Here is a 22,263-nt window from a genome sequence, read left to right as displayed (position 1 = left end):
GGTAACCGGCATCATGTGGTTACAGTCGTCGCAGGGTTTGAACCCGGGCATCCCTATCGGCACCGGAGTCGAGAATCAACTCGAGAAGATCCAAAAGAGACAGAAAAAGTTAGTAAAAAATTGACTAGGAGTACTGCTCTTTCCGGATCTGCGCTTGCTGGCGCGAAAAAAGAAGAACTGATGTCAGCGTGCGAGGGCGGCGTCTAAGTACTCCGACGACGTCATCCCAGCGACCACGACGCCGACCACGGACGCGGAGCCGCAGACGTCGCCTACCGATGCGCAGGGGTACTGCTACGCAAAACTTTCCGGATCCAGTCTGACTCCTGGGGATATTCTAAGGTAAGGAATCTAACACTAACATGTTTCTTTCAGATTAAGTTTTATAGTAAATTGTTTAGTACATCCATAAAGAGCTCTTTACCCGAGGTCAGTTGGGAAGCTCTAGGACTGTCTTCTCTCCCACAGTGTATAAAGTGTCCCTTGACAAATGGGGGCTTTTGTGAAAAAAGAAAAAAAATGTCTGCCTGCCCCTGATGTTTTTGGTCTCTTTCTTCGCTGTGGGCATGCTATAGACCACGTGGGTAAATCCAATGTTCACAAGCAGATCTTAAGTTGGACTTGGGCCTTCCAGAGAGAGGTGCTTTCATAACGGACGGTATCTTTGCTGCTAACTGCAGGAGAACGGGTATGCTCAAATTCTCAGCTGTTTCCACCTCCTCACCTGCCAGATAGTTCTCCTGATTCCCACGCCAGGGAGCTGGGGTAAGCCACAGACAACTTCCACTGACACAGATACCCCTGTGCTGATCTGCTTGGTGTGCTCCGGATTTCATGTTCTAGGAGCCAGTGATCTCTGCTTTGTATAGCTAAACTGCCTGTGGATCACCTGTGCTCTGCTGCCCATTGAAGCCCATAATTGAGTGCTACCATTGTCCACAGCTATCCCCACGCCGCCATTTTTATCTTTATATCACCACATTTGAGGATACACATACGGATGGCAGAGTAATTAGCCATAATACCATGTGATCATAACCATTACAATTATCGTTGCAACCGGTTCCCATCTTGGGCAAGATTCCCACATGGCATCTGCAGATGTCATTGTTTGGAGGTTGTTGCATATAGGGGCACAATCACAGAGGACATCCATCATTACTTTGATGCAAATGAGGAGTCCATTGCAGACATGTTAACCTAATGGGATGCATTCAAGGTTTATATTTAGAAGGTTGTTAGAAATCAGGTTCTGGTTGGTAGAGGTATGCACCCTGTCCAAGCAGAAACCACTTACCTAGTCAGGGTAAGTGAGATACACATCATAAGTTAACCCGTGCTAACTTTCTGGTAGCTTGGCACAGAGCAGATTGGCTTAACTTAAGAGGTAATGTGTAAAGTATTTGTGCAACACTTCAAAAAGTAATAGATTATATTTTATGAAAAAAATAACAAAAATCCAATAAGCATAACTGGAGTTATGAATTTATAAAGAATAAGTGAAAATATAGTGCTTAAACACTTTAAGCGCCAACCGGGTACATTTGGTTGAGCTTGACCAGGGTAAATCTAAAAATTTAGGCTAACCGCAATGGAGCGCAGGTCGGACACAAGGACCAGCCTTGACCTGCTGAAAAGTACCTGGAATGTGTTGTTGAAGGAGTCGAGATGTGAGAAGCGAAGAGGCGATGTGTCGGCGTCGAACTGCTGGGTTGCAGGCGATGCATCGTGATCAAGCTGCACAAATCGGAGCTGTTTCGTCGACGAGCCACAGTATGTAGGCAATGCGTCGTGAACTGGAGGCAATACGCCACGCAGTCAGTGATGAGAGGTCCACGGTTCGTTCAGCAGAAGCAATGTGTCGCGGGAGATATGCCATCTGCGCAACATCATCAATGCATGGATTTTTAACAGTTGCAGAACTTTATACCAACTTCCATGGGCCCAGGACTAGATTGGCACCACTTGGCAGGGCAAGACGTGCAACAAGCAAAGTGCATGTGCTGTTGCAAGTGGATGAGAAGTCTTGATGTCCTTGAGACTTAGAACAGGGGGCAAGTAAGATGGGTCCAGTCCTTTCTCAGCAGGGCAGAGGGTAGCAGGCAGCAGGGAAGCATAGAAGAAAGGCAGTTCTTCCAGACAGCAGTCGTGCAGAGTGACAGTCCTTGTAGGAGCACAGCAGTCCTCCAGGCAGAGTTCTTCACAGGTCCAGTAGTGCCTGATTTAGTTGGATCAGAGACCCAGTACTTATACCCAGGTGTGCCTTTAAAGAGGGTGTCACTTCAAAGAGGTGCACAGAGGACCTCCCTCTCAACTCTGACTCCGGACTTACTCCAGTGGGGTATGCGGCCCTTTGCGTGGTGACAGGACACGGCCCATTCAAGTGTGTCAGCTCCTCCCTCTCATTCTGCCTAGGATGGCTCATCAGTATGTGGATATCCATCCAGTCACACCTCAGCTCCTTTTGTATGTAGCTATCTAGAGAGAATGCACAAAGTACAGTTGTCACCCACCCCAGACATATATTGGAGACAGGCTGTAGGAGCAGCAAATGCCATCTTTTTAAAAGTGTCATTTTTAAAAGGGTAGTGATAAATCCAGCTTTACCAGTAAAGATTCATCATTACCATCCCAGTGATATGAAGCATAACAGATCTACTCCTTCTCGATCAGGAAATACCACTTTGTCAGTGTAATATGGAAACCCCAATGGTAACCTATGACAGGGGTAGGCCTCCCAGTAGTGAAAAACTAAGGGGCCGATTATGATGGCGAACGGACCCGAGTCCGTCCGCCACCATAAAGTAGGAGGGACCGTCCGCAGGGGCAGCGGCAGTCCCTCCGTGCAAATTAGGATGTGACCGCCACCCTGGCGGTCACATCCTGTATATTTATCATTGCGGCGGGTGCTGCTTGAAGCAGCACCCGCCGCGATGATAAAATTGTAGGTTGTGCATTTGCATGCACAAAGCGGCAGGCACCTTGCATTTGCCTGACGCTTTGTGCAGGCAAATGCAGGGGGGTACCATAGGTACCCCCCATGTGCACCCCCCACCCCCCCTTCACCCCTGGGGGCCCGCAACGGGCCCCCAAACACAAATCCGTATGCCTTTACACGGCGGAAATGCCGCCGTGTAAAGGCATCTTTCTGCAGACATCCTAATATGGCTGGCGGTGTCTGATAGACACCGCCAGCCATGTTAAAGCTTTTCCGCCGCGGTCGGAAGGCGACCGCGGCGGAAAAGCTGCGGACTGAAAAACGATCCCCCAGCCATCCTAATCTGGCAGGGGGTCTTTTTCAGTCCGCAGCGGTTTTCACGCATCCTTCGGGCCGGCGGTGGCTTCCGCCGGCCCGGAGGATGCGGGAAAACCGCAATCGTAATCAGGCCCTCAGTTGGGCGTTTTTCACTACCAGGATATGCAAAACCTAAAAGCGTATGTCCTACCTTTTGATTACACACATCACCTGCTCTACGGGCCACCTAAAGCCTACTTTGAGTGACATATATAAAAAGGGGGAGTTTAAGACTTGGCAAGGGGTTTTAAATGCCAAGTCGATATGGCAGTGTAAAGTGCTCACACAGGCTAAGCAGTGGCAGGCCTGAGACATGTATAAAATGCTACTTATATGGGTGGTACAAGAAGGGCCAATTTAATTTACAGGCCCTAGGAACATGTAGTGCACTCTATTAGGGACTTGTAGATAAATTAAATATGCCAACTGTGAATGAGTCAATTAAGCCATGTTTTGGGGGAGAAGCCCATCCACTTTAGCCTTAGTAGGCAGTGGTAAAGCGATCAGAGTCCTAAGGCCGACAAAAAGAATTCAGCAAAACGGGAGGTAAGCAGGCAAAGGTTTGAGGAAGACCGCCCTAATGCTGTCAGGTCTAACAGAGGTGTTAGCATTAAAATGTCCACAGGGGTACGTGCAGTCCTCCATGACCAGCAGAGTAGGCCTGAGGGATACCTGAGACAGCTTGAACAAGATGCAGTAGGATCTGAGACAATAAGGTAGGAATTGGCGTGTAAGAGACAGCACCATAAATGTGTATTTGAAAAGCACACGTTCACCACAAGGATATCAGGGCACTGAATAACGGATGTTTAATATTACCCAACTCAATGTATCGAAGAAAGGCTGAGTCCCCGAGATATGAACCTGTGACTAAAAGGTTAAACATAGGCCCCTACAGTGGACGTATAGTCCAGTAAGCCAGAAAATAACAACAAGTTGCATAAAAGCAGTAATATCCTTGAAGAGATAATACAAAGACTTTTATAGCAAGGAAAACCAAAGCACTAAATTGCGTATTAGCGAAAAACATATGGAGTCCAGACAGTAAGGACTTGTGTTAAGATGAGATGTTTCTTTATTGCAAAGATGCGTGGATTCAATGATCTTCAGTACATTTTCATTTCACCAATTTCACTTTCTTCAGTTCTTGACATTGAATAACAGCGTGCTAGCAGTGGTGTGTATCAAGAATGGGTATTAAGTGGTGTGTATCAAGAATGGGGACCTTGATAAGAGCCTGTGCCCAGGCCCTAGTGCCCCATACACACCACTGTGAGACTACAAACCAAATGCTTCGTGGATAATTACACTTAAGAAAAATGATACTGTAAGACAACAGCTGCCATTCTCATTACCACAGCATAAGAGAAACTCACCTCTTTGGCCATACCTGGCAGGCAAAGTAAATCTGAAACTGGGAAGGACTCAAGTCCACTAGCCTCAACCATTTCAGTGAGCCAATTTTCCTATAAGAGAGGCTGGACAGTATTGCCCAAAGGGTTGGGACATTCTATATTCTTCCCTTCACCTGCCATACTGTGCATTCCCATAAGAAAAGCAGAAACAGGCTGTATAAGGACAGATGGAAAGTTGCTTAAAGGGGATGGTTCGATCAGTGAAGAATCCGGCGCCAGTGCGCCGATGGATCAACGTTGGGAAAGTTAACTGGGGGCGCATCTATCGCCATCGCGGACATAATTGGCTGACCCAACTCGACTCCGAAGGTGAAAACCCTGAAAGGCTGTGCACGGGCGTGGTCTCGAACCTCATAACTGATTCAGAGGGCCCGCCTTGCACCGAGGGCAAACCCGCTGGCGAGGATCCTGTTGGGGCACATACCACCTCCTTGGGGATAGGAAGCACGCCGAAAGGGAATTGAGGCACAAAGACTTTATACGGGGAAGTGTTATATTCCTGCATTTGGGCTAGAGTCACCCTGGCTCCATGATATTTAAGGAGGAGCCGGGTGTACTCCGGAGAATGCTCTGCAACCAAAGGTTGGAAGATGACGTCGGAAACGGACTTACAATTCGACTGTTGGTGCTTAAGAGCCTCCCTTGATGTCAAGAGAGACGCCCCTTGACCCAAACGGCTCCTCAACTGGTTTCTGGACTTCGACGAGGACTTACAACCCCATAGTGCCTGTGATAATCCAGCCACAAGAAGTTTCATTGGAAACTCTCTCATCGCCTTCGGTCGAAGACACGGACAGGAACCACACTCCTCCAAGTCATGGTGGTCTCCCAGGCATCACAAACAGATGGTATGAGGATCAGTGATCAGCATCTGTAGGTCACAAAATCTACAGGGTTAAAACCCTGAAGGCATTGAAAAAAAGTACACTGTTTCGCACACAAAATGTGGAGATGGGATGAAAAACAGTCCCCTACCCGCTCAGGAACAGCGTTGCAAGCGCAAATAAAAAGGAGCTGATGTCAGTGCATCGGCAAGGGGGTTATATGGACTCCGTTGACGTCACATCTTTTGAGGAGGTCAATATGGAGTTGTGCAGCGCCCTCTTCCGACGCACGGACCTGGGGTGGAAAGAAATTGCCGGTTACAGTCTTGTGCCTGGTGGAGAATTCTATAGTAAGGAATCTGCAGATAGATGGCTCTATCAGATATAGCAATGTTTACAGGTGAATAAAATCATTGCACAGATGTGTTTCTATGCAGTAATGCTTTCCTCTAGGGGAAAAGGCATATACTGCATACAGGTACTTGAAGTCCAATTCGGGGGGTTCACTTTAGAGCTTAAGGTACTAGTGGGCCAAGGTCCAAAGTACCACCAGCAGTTCTGGTTTATCTGCCCTGGAGCATATGGGTGCAGAGGTGCTGCACGGGTTGGTAGCCTTGCACGCTACACCGTAGGAGAAGAGGGGGCCACCTGGAAACAGGTTGCAGAGGGGGACTTGGGGAAAAGTCTGTGAGCTCCCAATGGAGTGCTCGGTTTGTGATGGTCCTGAGAGCAGGAAAGCACAGTCCGTAGTCATGAACCCGGGATGGGGAACTCTGGTGCAGAGGTTTTTGGTTGCCTGGGCCCGTGCATCAAAGGTACTCTTCATTAGACCTGCAAAGGAGGAAGAAACAGGACAGCTGGGCAAATCTGCGATGCAGACATCCCACGTTGGGTGGTCAGTCTTTGTGGCATCTGCTTTGGACTCAAATAAGGTTTGGCTGCTGCAAAGGGTCCGGTACTCCGAGCACTGGTGCAGGTGGCTCTGGTTGGTTCTGGCATCTTCTCACTTGGTGGGGAGACTGATCTGACCTCCTGGAGCACTGTGACCTCCTCCTGGGCAGCTGCTGCATGGGTGGACCCAGTGAACAGCAGAATGGAGAACTGGACGTTGTGGTCGGAGCCTGCAGACTGCAGAGAAGTGGCGCCTCCGCTTCAAGGGAGATGCTGATGGCTTGGTAAAGTGCTGGAGGCCCTTCAAGGCTTTTGGAACATGCACAGCTGCAGGACGAGTCAGGTTATCACATTTATCAGGACAGGAGCAGGTAGGCAGGCAGGGTTTGGCGCCAAAAGCCCACCAGCACTCTGCAGTTCTTACTTCTACTTTGTCCTCTTCTTTCTTCAGTGAGATGGATCTAAGTTGCTGGTGTCAGGGGGCCACCTAAATACGGAATTTAGGGGTGTGAAAGGTAGTAGCCAATGGGCTACTTACTCTTAGGGGCACTACATCCCCTATATGACCACTTCCTTTGGGGAGTGGGCATAACCCTGTCCCAGAGTTCCTAATTCCACCAAAATCAAGATGGTGGAATCCTGTAGTCACTGGGAGCATAGATCCCAGTTATCCGCAGCCTCCACAGGGCGGAGGGAAGGGCATCCCCCAGGTGCTCCATCAACAGGCTCCTAGGTATCTGTGAAGTGTATGGCAAACTCTACGGTTACACCATCAACTGGACTAAGTCGGTCCTATATGTCCTACATGGCCCCCCACCACAACTCCCAAAGGGATGCAAATCGCAGAAGGATGCATCAAATATTTGGGATTATAGATCACACCACTACCTGGGGAATTTATGGAACAAATCCTCACACCACCGCTGAAAAGACTCCGCCAAGATGCGAAACATTGGCAATCCCTTCCATTGACAATGCTCGGAAGAGCCACACTCTCTAAGATGATGGCGCTTTCCAGATTTCTCAACGCCGTGCAAAATACCCCGTTTCCAGTTCCCCCAACTTATTTTAAGGCAATTGAGGCAGAAGTAAACCATCTGCTTTGGGGCAGAAAACCGGCCCGCATAGCCCTGCAAAAACTGATAAAAGGTTGGTACGATGGCGGAATCGCCCTTCCGAATATACAAATATACTACTGGGCTTCTCAACTGATCGTACTCATCAGTGGCTATAGGGCCCGCAAACAGACCCAGCGTTTCGCTCAGACAGATATAGCTTGGGAGAGGGAGGAGTAATGGGAGCACTTTATACAAAAACGTGCAAACCACCACTATTGGGACCTACAGCACACACAGTCCAAATTTGGCATGTAGCACTCAAAAAACTAGGATGGGCCGGTGTCATAACACAGCTGAGACCACTTTGGGAAACACAAAAGCTAGGCAGACTCAGTGCTAGTAAGGGCTTCAATCAGGGGGATACCATTGGAATCTCAACGGTAGGTGATTTATGGAGTAAAGGAGAGGCTGTCACCTTTACACACCTCCAAGATCAGTACGAGATGGCGCCCTCCGAAATATTTAGGTATACTCAGATCAGACATGCACTGACGACGGCTATTCCAGCAGGCACCATACTCCCGGAGGCCTCCCCATTGGAGGATAGGCTCCTAACAGAATACATGGACAAGAAGGCCATTTCCCTCACTTATCGAAAAATCATCAATAATCAACCAGATCCCACAAAATCTCTACTTGAAAAATGGCAGACTGAAGTGGGGGACCTAGATGAGACAGACTGGCAAGGGGTGCTCGCCTCCCCACACGAAGTGGCGATGTCCTCAAAATTAAGATTAGTGCAATCAAAGATACTGCATCACATTTATTATACAAGAGTAACCCTACATAAGAAAGGGAAGGCTGATAATACACTCTGCTAGAGACAATGCGGGGTAGTCTGTACCTTCTGCCATATAATATGGGAGTGCCCAGTAATAGCGACCTACTGGGAAACAATCAGTCCTTACACAAGTTAGTGGAGGGACCGTCGAGCCAGAACCCAGGAGATGTCTCTTAAATATCTGGGAGCCAACCGACCTCAACCACGCAGCACAGGGCTGGGTCATGCTGAGTATGATGTTCGCAAAACAAAATATAGCCAAAAACTGGGGATCACAAACTGCTCCAAAGTATTGAGAGTGGTGCGGAGATATGGATGGTGCTATGGTGACAGAAATGGCAGCATACATACATCCAGGTTGCCCCAAAAATGGGAACGAGTGTGGGGAATGTGGAACGCTTACAGAGGGAACATTTGTGCTCCACCTCTGATCGAGTCAGAAACAGACCCGAGCTAATATAGGTGGATGTGAAACCATGTTGGATACGGTCTCAAAATGTCAAATGTAATAACTGTATAGTTTTAAGATAAGAACCAATGTAATGTGAAGCGTGCTTTGTATAACAAGACTTTAATTTGTAACCATATTATCACAAGTTTAACCTGCAATTAATAAAAAGAAATAAAAAAAAGAAATGATGGCGGAATCCTTCTTTCGTGGGGCACATCAGGTAGTCCACCTTAGGGGGTATGACTGGCCTGGTAGTGCACCACGCCTTCTAGCATTGCTAATTTCCTGCCTGTTCTGATGCTAAATGCGCCTCAAAGCAGGGGATGGCATCTCTCAAGTCTGGGGGAAGCCGGGCCGCATATGAAAGGCGGCAGGGGCTTTGAAGTCCCCAGTCTTGGAATGCAGATTCACTAGCCATCCTGCTGGAGGAGTTGTGAACATCATTTTTCGGAACAGGCACTGTTCCTGGCCCCAGAGAGCGCGGGCTCTCACCTGCAGGGAGTCAGAAACATGTCTGTGGTAGCAGGCTGGATGAAACCAATCAGCGAGCACACTAAGAGGTTAGTTGGTTTTCAGGGGGCACTTCTAAGGTGCACTCTGGGTGCAGTGTTTTATTAAATCCACTACTGGCATCAGTAGGGGTTTATTAAGACAAGGTACTTGATACTAAACACCATAGATTTCAGTAAAGCCATCATGTAGCTGGGAAACTGATAATGACCATTGCCCAGTACATGCACTTAAGATGGCTTCCCTGTTCACTATCTACAAACTGAACTAGACAGCACAGGGGAATATCCGCTCATGCCGATATGTCCTCACATGTAATATAATGCACACTGCCTTAGGGCTGTAAGGCCTGCTGTAGGGGTGACGTACATATATTTGATGTAGTGTCTGTGGGCATGTAACACAGGGTGTGTGCCATGTCAGGTTTTCACATTTGTCTGCAACACTTCACGCAGACTGCAATGGCAGTCTCCATGAGTTTGGTGGTGGATCCCTTAGGAAGGCACAATACATGCTGCAGCCCTTAGAGACATTCTTTAGTACCCATGCCCTGGGTATCAGGGGTGCCATTTACTAGGGACTTACAGGGCTGCAAAAGGTCTTACCAATTGACCTTGCACGCTGACATCAGTTCTGTACATGACTTTCCGTGCCAGAGAGGCAGAGCCATGCAAGACACTACCCATTGGTGCACAAAACTTGGGCCCTGAAAGGATGTCTTTAACCCTAGAAATCAGTTCACAGAATGGGTAGGATGGGTGGGGCGGTAAGGAATCTATGACTAACTAATGTTTCTTACAGATATATAATTACCGAAGGTAAGTAACTTGTGCCTCATCTGAAAGAAAGACATTAGTTATAGATTGCTTACATTAGAATAGATACCCAAACAATACCAACCCCGGTGGTGGGTCTGCGAACCAAGATCACACCAGAAAGTCCTGGAGAACAGAATGGCCAAAAAAGCAGACTCTACGGACTTGGCTATCCAGGAAATACTGTTTGGTGAACGTGTGCAGCGATGCCAACGTGGCTGCCTGACATATGTCATTCAGAGGCACTCCTCTTCCCAAGGCAGTAGTGGCTGCCATCGCCCTGGTGGAGTGAGCGCGTAGCCCGACTGGAGGCTCCTTTTTAGCCAGAGAGTAACAAGCCTTAATACACAACACAACCCATCGAGAAATGGTGCGTTTGTGTTCGGCCTGACGTTTCTTTGCACTCACGTAGCCTACAAAAAGTTGATCATCCACCTAGAACTGTTTTGTGCGATCCAGATAGACAGAGAGTGCACGTTTTGGGTCTAGACGGTGGAGCCTCTCTTCTTCCTTTGAAGGATGCGGAAATGGAAAGAAGGTGGGCAAGGTAATGGTCTGTCCGATGTGAAAGGCAGTGACCACCTTAGGAAGAAACGATGGACAAGTCCAGAGAACCATCTTGTTCGGATGAACAGGCAGGAACGGAGGCTTTGAAGAAAGATCCTAGAGCTCACTCACCTGTCTAGCAGAGGTGATGGTTTTAAGAGTCAGAAGGTGTAAAGGGCAGTTATGCAATGGCTCAAAGGGAGCACACATGATATAGGTTAGCACAAGGTTCAAGTCCCACTGAGGCATAATGAGGGGGATTGGAGGAAAAAGATGCGTTAAGCCTTTTAGGAAACCGTTAACTACTGGGGACTTGAAAAGAGAAGGCTGATCTGGCAACCAAAGGAAGGCAGGGATGGCTGAAAGCCCTTGAGAGCAGAGCCCTGCTGGGCTAAAGAGAGAAGAAACAAGAGTACTTCAGAAAGAGGGACAGATAGGGGGTCAACAGCCTTTTCTGTGCACCATGCCACAAATCTGTTCCACCTACAGGCGTATACCGTCTTAGAGGAGGGACGCCTGGCTGCCAACGTTACATCACAGACTTCAGGAGGCAGGTCGAAAGATGTCAACTGCCGCTGCTCAATCTCCACACAAGGAGGTGGAGACTGGACAGGTTTGGGTGGAGGACCGTCCCCTGCTGCTGCGACAGAAGATCCTCCTGAAGAGGCAGTCTGTCCTCAGGATCGATGGCCATGTTGAGCAGCTTGGGATACCAAACTCTTCATGCCCAATCCGGAGCCACAAGAATGACTTGGGCTTGGTCGCGCCTGATCTTCAGCAGCACTCTGGGCAGAAGTGGTATAGGCAGAAAGGCGTACAACAGATCGCAACTCCACTCAGAACTAAAATAGTGGCCGAGCGAGTGCCGCCTTGGAAATTCCAACGTGGAGAACTGCTGACATTGCGCTTTCTGTTAGTTGGCGAATAGATCCCACTAAGGCTCTCCTCACTGATGAAAGAGACCTTGCACCACCTCCGAGAGGAGACTCCATTCATGATCCATCATGCACCTGCGGCTGAGTTTGTCGGCCCTGGCGTTCAGAGAACCGACCAGGTGTTGAACCACCAAGGAAACGCCCTGATGTTCCAGCCATGTCCAGAGGCGGAGAGCCTCCTGACATTGGGTCCACGACCCCACCCTGCCTTGTTTGTTGCAATACTACATGGCGGTGGAGTTGTCCGTGAACACCTGCACTATTCTTACCCGGATAGAGGGAAGGTTTGCCTTCAGTGCACGACGAATCGTCTGGAGCTCCAGAAGGTTGATGTGAAGCCTGGACTCTGCCGGAGACTAGAGGCCTCTGATCTCTGCCTCTCCCATGTGGCCGCCCTATCCCAGAAGGGATGCGTCCGTCACCACAGTTTAGTCTGGTTGGGGAAGGGAGAGGGATCTGCCATTGACCCAATCCTGGTTCGTAAGCCACCACTGCAGTTGTTGGGCACTGTCCTCCGAGATCTGGACGCAATCGGACAGATTCCCCTGATGCTGTGCCCACTGGAACTTCAGGTCCCACTGCAGAGCCTGCATATGCCACCTGGCATGATCGACCAGTAGGATGCAGGAGGCCATGAGGCCCAGCAGCCTCATGGTCAATCTGACTGAAACCCGGGATACAGGCTGAAAGATCGGAATCAGAGCCCGAAAATCCCAGACTCGCTGTTCGGGAGGATAGACCCAAAACCGTGTTGTTTCCAGACGTAATCTGAGAGGGAATCAGGTTCCGTGTGAGCATTTTGAACTTCTCTTTCCAGAGGAAGTGATTGATGTCTCTGAGATCCACGATAGGACGCAGGCCCTTGTCCTTCATGGGGATCAGAAAGTAGTGGGAGTAACATCCACGACCTACTTCTGGGACAGGAACGCGCTTGATTGCTCCCTTGGCCAAGAGAGCTGTAACTTCCTGCTGGAGAAGGGCCAGGTGATCCTCAGACATGCTGTGGTTTCACTGTGGCATGGCTGGAGGGAAGTTTCTTGAAGAGGGAGGAGTAGCCCCTTCGGACTATTTGCAAAACCCACCTGTCCGACGTGATGGTACGCCAGTGGGGGAGGTGATGCTGAATCCTGCCACCCACTGGCCTTTGATGAGGCTTGAAATGTCGGACTAGGATGGTTTGGAGGCTGCTGCATAGGGGGGTTGGTGGACTGGGCCACTCGCTGGCACCTGGAACCACGCTGGTTGTTTCCACATCCACGGCCGTGCGAAGAATGGGTAACTTGCTGCGGCCTGTGGCCCTGGGTGGGGCATAGAGGGGCACCCCTTCCGTGACCACAAAAGGGGAAAAAGCAGACTGCGCCAGACGGGCGGAGAGGCCCAAGGAGTTGGCTTTGCCCATGAGTCCTTGAAGTGCTCTAGGGCGTTGTCTGCTTTGTCGCCAAAAAGGTGACGGCCATCAGAAGGAATGTCCATCAAGGTGTTCTGGACATCCCCTGAAAAGTCAATGGACCTCATCCAGGCATAGCAACGAAGCACTACCGATGTTGAAATGGTCCTGCCCAGAGAGTCGGCGGTGTCCAGTCCACAACAGGTTGTAAACTTAGCTGCATCTCTCCCGGCGGCAACAGCTTGAGAGAGCACTGCCCGGGCCACCTCCGGACACTGAGGAAGCACGTGCGCCACCATATCCCCCACCGAGTGCGAATAACGACCCAAGAGACATGCAGTGTTTACGGACCGCAGTCCTAAGCCAGCAGAAGAGACAATGTTCTTGCCAAGATGGTTCAGCTTTTTGGATTCCCTTTCTGGTAGAGCGGTAGGGAAGGCACTTTTGGAGGTGGAAGCTTGGACAACCGAGCTCTCAGGGGTGGGGTGTTGGAAGAGGAAAGTGGGGTTGCCCGGAGCCGGGCAGTGGCGGCGCGCAATCATCCTGTCCACGGGAGACCCTGTGTTGGCCCTGGACCACGTGCCCAAAAAGACGTCTGTAAGGGCCTCATACCGGCAGCAGGGGCTCTGAAGAGCTTGCACCCAGTTGAAGTACCTCTGTCAGGAGGTTAGTCCTGACCGCCACTGTAGGAATGTCGAGGTTGAGAGCCTAGGCTGCCCTACGCAACACCACTGCGTATTACGCTCCCTCCGCCGTAGCCATGGTAGTGGGAGACAACATGCTAAGGTCAGGTGAGGTGTCAAGACCACTGGCATCCCCCAGTTCCTCTCTCCTGTCCTGCTCAGTATCTAACTGGTCAGTTAAAGGGTCACCTGACCCCTCCCAGTCCTCCTCATCATCCTCTGGGTGCCACTGTGGTTGAAAAGGGACCCCAGGAGTGAACAGGAACACAAAAACCCCACTCGGCGCAAGATCTGGCGTCAAACGATGCCGGTCCAGCTCCGTGTCCACGTCGGGAAGGAGGCCGGGGTCGACGCCGGCCGGGGAGCCGACCGGCTGCGAACGCGGTTGTGGTGCTGTAAGGGGCGGCGCTGGAGGAGCTGTAACGAGGTCAACCGGCGCATATCCTTATCCAGGCCTGGATCCACGGGGTTTGCAGTGCTGGAGCCGCCGGCAGCGAATACTTAGGCCCCCCTAACCGAGTCCTCTTGGCCCAAAGGCCCGCCGGCAGGGTCGGTCCGCCCAAGGATGGCATGCATCGCCTTGTAGAATGTACGAAGCTGGGCAGGGGATTGCTCCGGGTCCCGGAAAGGGAGGGAAGCTCGGAGTCGACCCGTCAGGCTCCGCACGCTGGAGTGGCACCACCCGCGGGCCTCGTCGGATTAGCCGACCGACGAGAGGAATTCGAAGAGGGACGATGCTTCTTCGACTTCTTCTTATGCGTCGACTTACCCGACCCCAAGTGCGAAGACTTAGATGATTTCGAACCAGAATGGTGGTGGCTTCGTGACCGGTCCCTCGACCTCCCTCTAGACCGGTACCTCGATGGCGCAGAGCCAACTGTCGGCATTCAAGCAGCTTTTGGGACCGCTCCCGCAAAGCCTTCAACCGACAGTAGGAGCACGACTTGTGGTAGTGGTCACGCTCTAGGCAAAAGAGGCACACGCGGTGCGGATCCATCACCGACATCAGTCGGTTATAGGAACCGCAGGTCTTTAAGCCGGGCATCCCTCGCGCAGCTGTTTGGAGTCTCGAGACAAAAGTCGAGAAAAACATAGTAAAAAAATGACAGGTACCGCACTTCCCGGATCGGCGCTGGCTGGCGTGAAAAAGAAAGAACTGATGTCAGCGCGCGAGTGCAGCGTCTAAGTAGCTGCCGCAACGTCATCCCGGCGATCAAGACGCCGTACGCGGAGCCGATCGATGCCACCTTCCAATGCGCAGAGGTACACTGCTGATGAAAAAACTTTACGGATCCAGTCTGATGCCTGGGGGTAATTCTAAGGTAAGGAATCTATAAGTAAAGTGTTTCTTTCAGATTGTTTGTTTTGCACAAATACTTTCCACATTGCCTCTTTAGATAAGCCTACTGGTCTGTGCCAAGCTACCAGAGGGAGAGCACAGGCTATCTTTTAGTGTGTATCTAGCTTTCCCTGACTACAGTGGTAGTTCCTGCTTATACAGGATGCATACTCTGACAACCAGAAACCTCATTTCTAACACTCATGTTTCTTATTAAATAATAAGTTTCATAAATGTTTTCATTTATACTCAGCAAATTTTTTCTGCTTAGATAAAGAACAAAGACAAGCCTCTCATAAAAATGCAGCATTTAAATGTGAACTTGACCTTTTAACCTTAGTTGTTCTTTTCAATCAATAGGTTTCTGCCTAAAATGTCCATTTTCGTTAATACGTTTCGAGATCTACATAGATCATTACTAGTAAAATGTACAAGTTGATATTTTAGTAAGTTAGAAATGTAGTTACAAAAAGTGTGGGAAAGTAGTCCTGCATGAGAAAGTGTTCTGCATGAATCAAATTTGTTACAAAGAAGTGGCAAAACTAACATTGTTGTCTGAGAACTATTTTAGTCGTGTGATAAGATGATAAGATGAGGAGTGATCCTGTCCCAAGAGAACACCTTTTAACACACAAGGGGAGAGGGGGAGGCAAAGCCACTATACGTCTTCCCTAGTTAGGCACTTAATAACAACAAGAGAAGGTTAGCTCCACAAAAAAGAAGAAGAAAAAAACGATTGAATGTTTCCCAAATTTTGGGGGATGCAAGTCCAAGTCCAAGTCCAGAGTATGGAAGTCACAGAATTCCGGTCAGAAAATGAGTGAAGACAAATCCTAGGGAGGAGGAAGCCTCAAAAACATATTTGTATCTTGCTTCATCATCGGCAACCTCTCCTCATCCTGGTAGGAGAATACCACCAGGGCAGACTCGACCTCCTGACGGACCCTGACATGAGGGAGTTCTTAAAGCACAAGTTACTTACCTTCGGTAACGATATATCTGTAAGAAACAGTAGTTAGTGTTAGACTGGATCCGGAAAGTTTTGCGTAGAAGTACCCTTGCGCGTCGGTAGGCGTCGTCTGCGGCTCCGTGTCTGTCGCCGGCGTCGTCGTGGTGATCGCCGGGATGACGTCGTCGGAGTACTTAGACACCGCACTCGCGCTGACCGCAGTTCTTGTACATAGCTTTCCGCGCCAAAAACGCAGAGCGATGCCAGAGACCAACACTGGTGCCATGAAACTAGGGCCCTCAAAGGGAGATACCTTAACCCTAGATATCGGTTCGCAGAACGAGGAAGATGGGTGGGGCGGTAAGGAATCTAACACTAACTACTGTTTCTTACAGATATATTGTTACCGAAGGTAAGTAACTTGTGCATCTGAAAGAAACAGGTTAGTGTTAGATTACTTAATTTAAAATAGATACCCCAGCAATACCAACCCCGGTGGTGGGTCTGCGAACCAGGATCACACACACAAGAAAGTCCTGGAGAACGGAACGGCCGAAAAATCCATCTCTCCGGACTTATCTGTCTAGGCAGTAGTGTCTAGCAAAGGTATGTAGCGAGGCCCACGTAGATGCCAGACAGATGTGCTGCAAGGGGACTCCCCGACCCAGGGCAGTAGTAGCCGCCGTGGCCCTAGTGGAATGGGCGCGTAGTGCTACAGGAGGATCCTTTTTGGCCAAAGAGTAACAGACCTTGATGCAAAAAACGACCCACCAAGAGATGGTTCGCTTGTGCACCGCCCGTCCCTTCTTAGCGCCCACATAACCAACAAAGAGCTGGTCGTCCACCCGGAACTGGCGTGTGCGTTCTAGATAAAAGGAGAGCGCACATTTTGGGTCCAAACGGTGGAGCCTCTCTTCCTCTTTCGAGGGATGCGGAGGCGGAAAGAAGGTGGGCAAGGTGATGGACTGCCCGATATAAAAAGGTTGTAACCACCTTGGGCAGGAAAGAAGGACGAGTTCTCAAGACAACTTTCTCTGGATGGACAGAGAGAAAAGGAGGTTTAGAAGATAGAGCCTAGAGCTCACTCACTCTCCTGGCAGAGGTGATGGCAAAAAGGAATGCAGTCTTAAGAGTCAGAAGACGAAGAGGGCAATTGTGAAGTGGCTCAAAAAGGAGCACACATCAAATAGGAAAGGAACAGGAGGAAACATGTGTGTGATGCCTTTCAAGAATCTATTTACAATAGGGGACTTGAAAAGAGAAGGCTGATCAGGAAGCCTCAAGAAGGCTGAAATGGCAGAAAGGTAGCCTTTGATAGTGCCCAGAGCACAGCCCTGCTGGACAAGAGAAAGAAGAAAGAGGAGAACCTCTGAAAGGGGGGCATAGAGTGGATCCACAGCCTTTGCTGTGCACCATACCACAAATTTGTTCCACCTGCAGGCGTATACCGATTTTGTGGAGGGACGCCTGGCTGCCAGAATCACATCACAGACTTCAGGAGGGAAGTAAAATGGCCTCAACTGTTGCCGCTCAATCTCCACGCATGTAGCTGGAGGCTGGACAGGTTTGGGTGGAGGACCGTCCCCTGCTGCTGCGACAGAAGGTCCTCCTGAAGAGGCAGATAAATCAGGGGGGATCGGCTGACATGCTGAGTAGCTCGGGATACCAATATCTTCGTGCCCAGTCCGGAGCCACAAGGATGACTTGGGCCCGGTCGCGCCGGATCTTCTTCCGCACTCTCAGCAGAAGTGGTATAGGAGGAAAGTCGTACAACAGACCGCAGCTCCACTCGCGACGAAAAGCGTCTCCGAGCGAGCGCCGCCTTGGAAACTCCAGCGCGCAGAACTGATGACATTGCGCGTTCTCTTCTGTGGCGAATAGATCTAACCAAGGCTCTCCCCACTGCTGAAAGAGGCTTTGCGCCACGTCAGAGTTCAGACGCCATTCGTGATCCATCATGCACCGGCGGCTGAGTTCCTCCGCCCTGGCGTTCAGGGAACCTGCAAGGTGTTGAACCACCAGGGTGACGCTCTGGTGTTCCAGACATTGCCAGAGGCGGAGAGCCTCCCGACAAAGGGTCCACGACCCCAACCCCCCCTTTTTGTTGCAGTACCACATGGCGGTGGTCAGAGGGAAGGAATGCTTTCAGTGCAAGCCGGATTGCCCGCAGCTCCAGAAGGTTGATGTGGAGCCAGGACTCCACCGGAGACCAGAGGCCCACTCAACCTTCAGGTCCCACTGCAGAGACCGCATCCGCCACCTGGCGTGATGCACCAGAAGGATGCAGGAGGCCATCAGCCCCAGAAGCCGCAGCTTCAACCTAACGGAGACTCGGGATATGGGCTGAAAGATCGGAATCAGAGCCTGAATATCCCGAACCCACTGTTTCGGGAGGATAAACCCGAAACTGCGCCGAGTCCAGAAAAGCTCCGATGAAGAGGAGCTTCTGAGAGGGGCATAGGTGGGACTTCGGCACATTGATGGAGAACCCCAGCAGGTGCAGGAGGTCGGCCGTAGTCTGGAGGTGGCTGGCGACTGTCTGGGGCGAGCCCACCTTCAACAACCAGTAGTCGAGATAGGGGAAGACGGAGACCCCTAATCTGCGCAGATGAGCTGCGATCACCGCCATCACTTTCGTGAACACCCGAGGGGCGCTGGTAAGACCAAAGGGGAGCACAGTAAACTGAAAGTGCTCGTGGCATACCGTGAACCGCAGGTAACGACGGTGGGCCGGCAGGATGGGAATATGGAAATATGCATCCTGCAAGTCCAACGCTACCATCCAGTCTCCAGGGTCCAGGACAGCTAGGACCTGAGCCAAAGTCAGCATCTTGAACTTCACCTTCCGGAGGAAGCCGTTGACGCTCCGTAGGCCCAAGATAGGGCTTAGGCCTCCTTTGCCCTTCTTGGGTACCAGAAAGTAGTGGGAGTAGCAACCACATCCTACTTCTGGCCCAGGAACGCGCTCGACAGCCCCCTTGGCCAAGAGGGCCATAGCTTCCTCCTGCAGAAGTTACAAGTGATCCCCCGACATGCGGTGGTACTGCGGTGGCATAGCTGGAGGGGTCGCCTCGAAGGGAGGGAGTAGCCCCTTCGGACGATTTGCAGCACCCACCTGTTCGATGTGATGGAGCGCCAGTGGAGGAGGTGATGGCGAACCCTGCCCCCACTGGCGTCGAATGGGCCTGAAAACTTGGAGGACTTTGAGGCAGATGCTGCGGTGGCGGATGTGGACTGACCTTGCCGTTGTCCCCCTGCACCGCCACGGCGGTTACCAAGTCCGGTTGGTTCTGCGGCCTGTGGCTAGCTGGACGTGTGGGGGCGCCCCTTCCTTGGCTACAAAAGGGGCGAAAAGCGGAAGTTTGCTGGTGTTGGCCGAGGCCCAAGGACTTGGCCGTAGCCCTGGAGTCCTTGAAACGTTCCAGCGAACGGTCCGCCTTGTCGCCAAAGAGGTGAGGGCCATCAAAAGGCATGTCCATAAGGGTGGCCTGGACATCCCCCGAAAAGTTGGCGGACCTCAGCCAGGCTTGGCGGCGAATCGCCACCGTCGTTGCAATCGCCCTACCCAGCAAGTCCATGGTATCAAGTCCACACCGTATCGAATAGCGTGCTGAATCCCGTCCCTCCACTAGGGCTTGGGTAATCTTTGCCTGGACCTCCACCGGGCACTGCGGCAGCACTTCCGCAACCATATCCCACAGAGAGTGGGTGTAACGGCACAAAAGGCAGGCGGTGTTGACAGACCGCAACCCCAAACTCAGGGAGGAGAACAGTTTCTACACCAACGTAACTTTTGGATTCCTGATCCGGAGGAGCGGTCGGGAATGCAGTCTGGGATGTAGAGGCCTGGATCACCAGGCTCTCGGGGGTGGAGTGAAGGGACGGAAGCTGGGTTCGCCCCGAGCCGTTGGTGGCATTGGGCCACATTCCGATCTACAGGGAGGCCTGTAGAGGGCTTGGACCAGGTGCCCACCAGAATGTCAGTGAAGGGTTCGTTGAACGGCAGGAGAGGCTCCGAGGAGCTTGCCTGTGGTTTGAGCACCTCAGTGAGGAGGCTAGTCCTCACGGCCGTGACAGGGAGCTCAAAAGCCAAGGCCTTGGCTGCCCTAGTCAACACCACGCTGTAAGCAGCCCCCTCCTCCGTACCCACGGTTGGAGGGGAGACAAATCCAGTGTTGGGCGAAGTGTCCAGACCACTTGCCTCCCCCAGTTCGTTTGACCAGTCCTGGCTCAACTGGCACTGCAGTGCCAGAGGGTCCTCAGACCCCTCCCAGTTCTCCTCGTCATCCATCTCCTGATATTCAGGGAAAAATGATGGCGCTGGGTCGTCGGTCAAGGGCTCACCGATCGGCGTCGAAGAAGGAGCAGGGCAGCGCCGGTCCGACGCCGGACCCGGACTGGAACCGGGGACGACTTCGTCCGGGGACGGCGTCGGGGCGACACCCTTGGGGATGGCGCCAGCGGAGGGGTCGTAAGGTCAACTGGCGACGTCACTGATCCAGGCCTGGATCCTGAGGAGTCCTGCGGCGTCGGGACCGGAGTCGTCGACGGGGCCGAAGCATCCGCCGGGGCCGGAGCCACTGGCCCGCTAGGACTCCCAGACGGACCCGCGGGGCCCGAAGGCGCCTCGGCAGGGTCCGACGGAGGAAGTGCGACCTCATGGCCGTGAGGAAAGCACTAATCTCCTCCGGCGTCGCGTGCAGCCCAGGGACTGGCAGGTATGGAGCTGGACGCGGCGCTTGCGGGCGGTGTCGCCCGAACCCCCGGCCGCGTCGCGTCGGGGGGAGTCAGAAGAGCGATGATGCTTCTTCGACTTCTTTTTTGAGTGCCTCGACTTACCTGAGGACTTGGAGCCCGACGAGTGGTAGAGACTCGTCGAGCGGCGATGACTGTGGCCCCGCGACCAGTCCCTCGACCTCCTCCTGGACCAGGACATCGAGCGGCGCGGGCCGACTGCCAGAGCTCGAGTCGCTTACGGGACCGCTCCCACCTAGCCTTCGAGGTCAAGGCCCGGCAGTCGGGGCACGATTTGTCGTCTTGGTCGGCCCTGAGACAGTGAAGGCACCGACGGTAGGGGTCGGTTACCGACATCAAGCGATGACAATACTCGCAAGGTTTAAACCCAGGCATCCCTATCGGCATTGCGAGTCGAAGATCGACTCGAGAAGTGATCCAAAATAGATCAAAAAGTTAGTCTAAAAATGACTAAGAGTACTGCTCTTCCCGGAGCGGAAAAAAAAAAGAACTGACGTCAGGACACGAGGGCGGCGTCTAAGTGCTCCAACGACGTCATTCTGGCGATCACGACGCCGATGACAGATGCGGAGCCGCAGACGACGCCTACCGACGAGCAAGGGTACTGCTATGCAAAACTTTCCGGATCCAGTCTGACGCCTGGGAATAGTCTAAGGTAAGGAATCTAACACTAACCTGTTTCTTTCAGATTAAAAACTACTGGACAGAGACAGGATCGAGATTAATTAAAAATACCTTGAGGTTACTCTTGTAATTGAGTGCCCAAGAGAACACCAACTGAGTCTGTCGACCAGAGAAGCGTAAAATATTTCCGTAGCGGGGATAAGCCTGTGTGATATGATTTTACAGATCTTCAATAGAAGAAATGTTGCTGCAATGGAACATTGCAATATCACCAGTGTCACTTTCATCGTTGATAATTATATTCAATATTGGTATAACTACACCAAAAATGTATTAACGCTCTTACTTACATGTATGATAACATTTTAATGATCCAGTCAATTTCTCTATAAAAGGAACACAGAGCAGACAAACGAATAACATTCAAGAATTATGTTTGGATTTCTAGGATTTAGGAAAATCTACACACAGTTACAAGCAGGTGGACCTGGACTAACTCTGCGTTCCTGCACCTACTCACAATGCTGATTAGGAAGGGTGCTTGTCTTATTCATGTGCTCAAAGCTATGAAGCTCTAACATTCTTCAGAAATTCTAAAAACCCTTTAGCAACTAAGGGCCAGATGTAGGTCACCAAATACCGGTCGGTAACGGCCGATTTCGGCCAGTACCGACCGGTATTTGGTGATTGAGATGTAGGGGGCCTATATTTTACAGAATCTGTAAATATACCGACTCGGTAAATTTACCGATTCTGTAAAATACAGATTCTGTAAATTTACCGAATCGGTAATTCTATATGTAGGTGGCACTGGAAACAGTGCCACATGCCCCTAAGAATTTGTTATTTACCATGTAATACAATTGCATGGTAAATAACGAATTCCTGTGTACATGCACGTTGCAAAATCGGTAATTTTACCGAATCGGTAATTGCCATTGGATC

General features: G+C 51.1%; 1 protein-coding gene across 1 annotated transcript in view; it reads right to left on the bottom strand.

The window, feature by feature from the left end:
• Positions 1-22,263, bottom strand: part of PIBF1 (progesterone immunomodulatory binding factor 1) — an 853,407-nt gene that overhangs the window by 142,626 nt on the left and 688,518 nt on the right. The gene's annotated exons all lie outside the window — the stretch shown is intronic.

The sequence above is a fragment of the Lissotriton helveticus genome, chromosome 8 (assembly GCF_964261635.1).
Source record: "Lissotriton helveticus chromosome 8, aLisHel1.1, whole genome shotgun sequence".
NCBI classification, from domain to species: domain Eukaryota; kingdom Metazoa; phylum Chordata; class Amphibia; order Caudata; family Salamandridae; genus Lissotriton; species Lissotriton helveticus.
The sequence above is the reverse complement of the archived record's forward strand: the minus strand, read 5'-3'. Positions and strand labels throughout refer to the sequence as shown.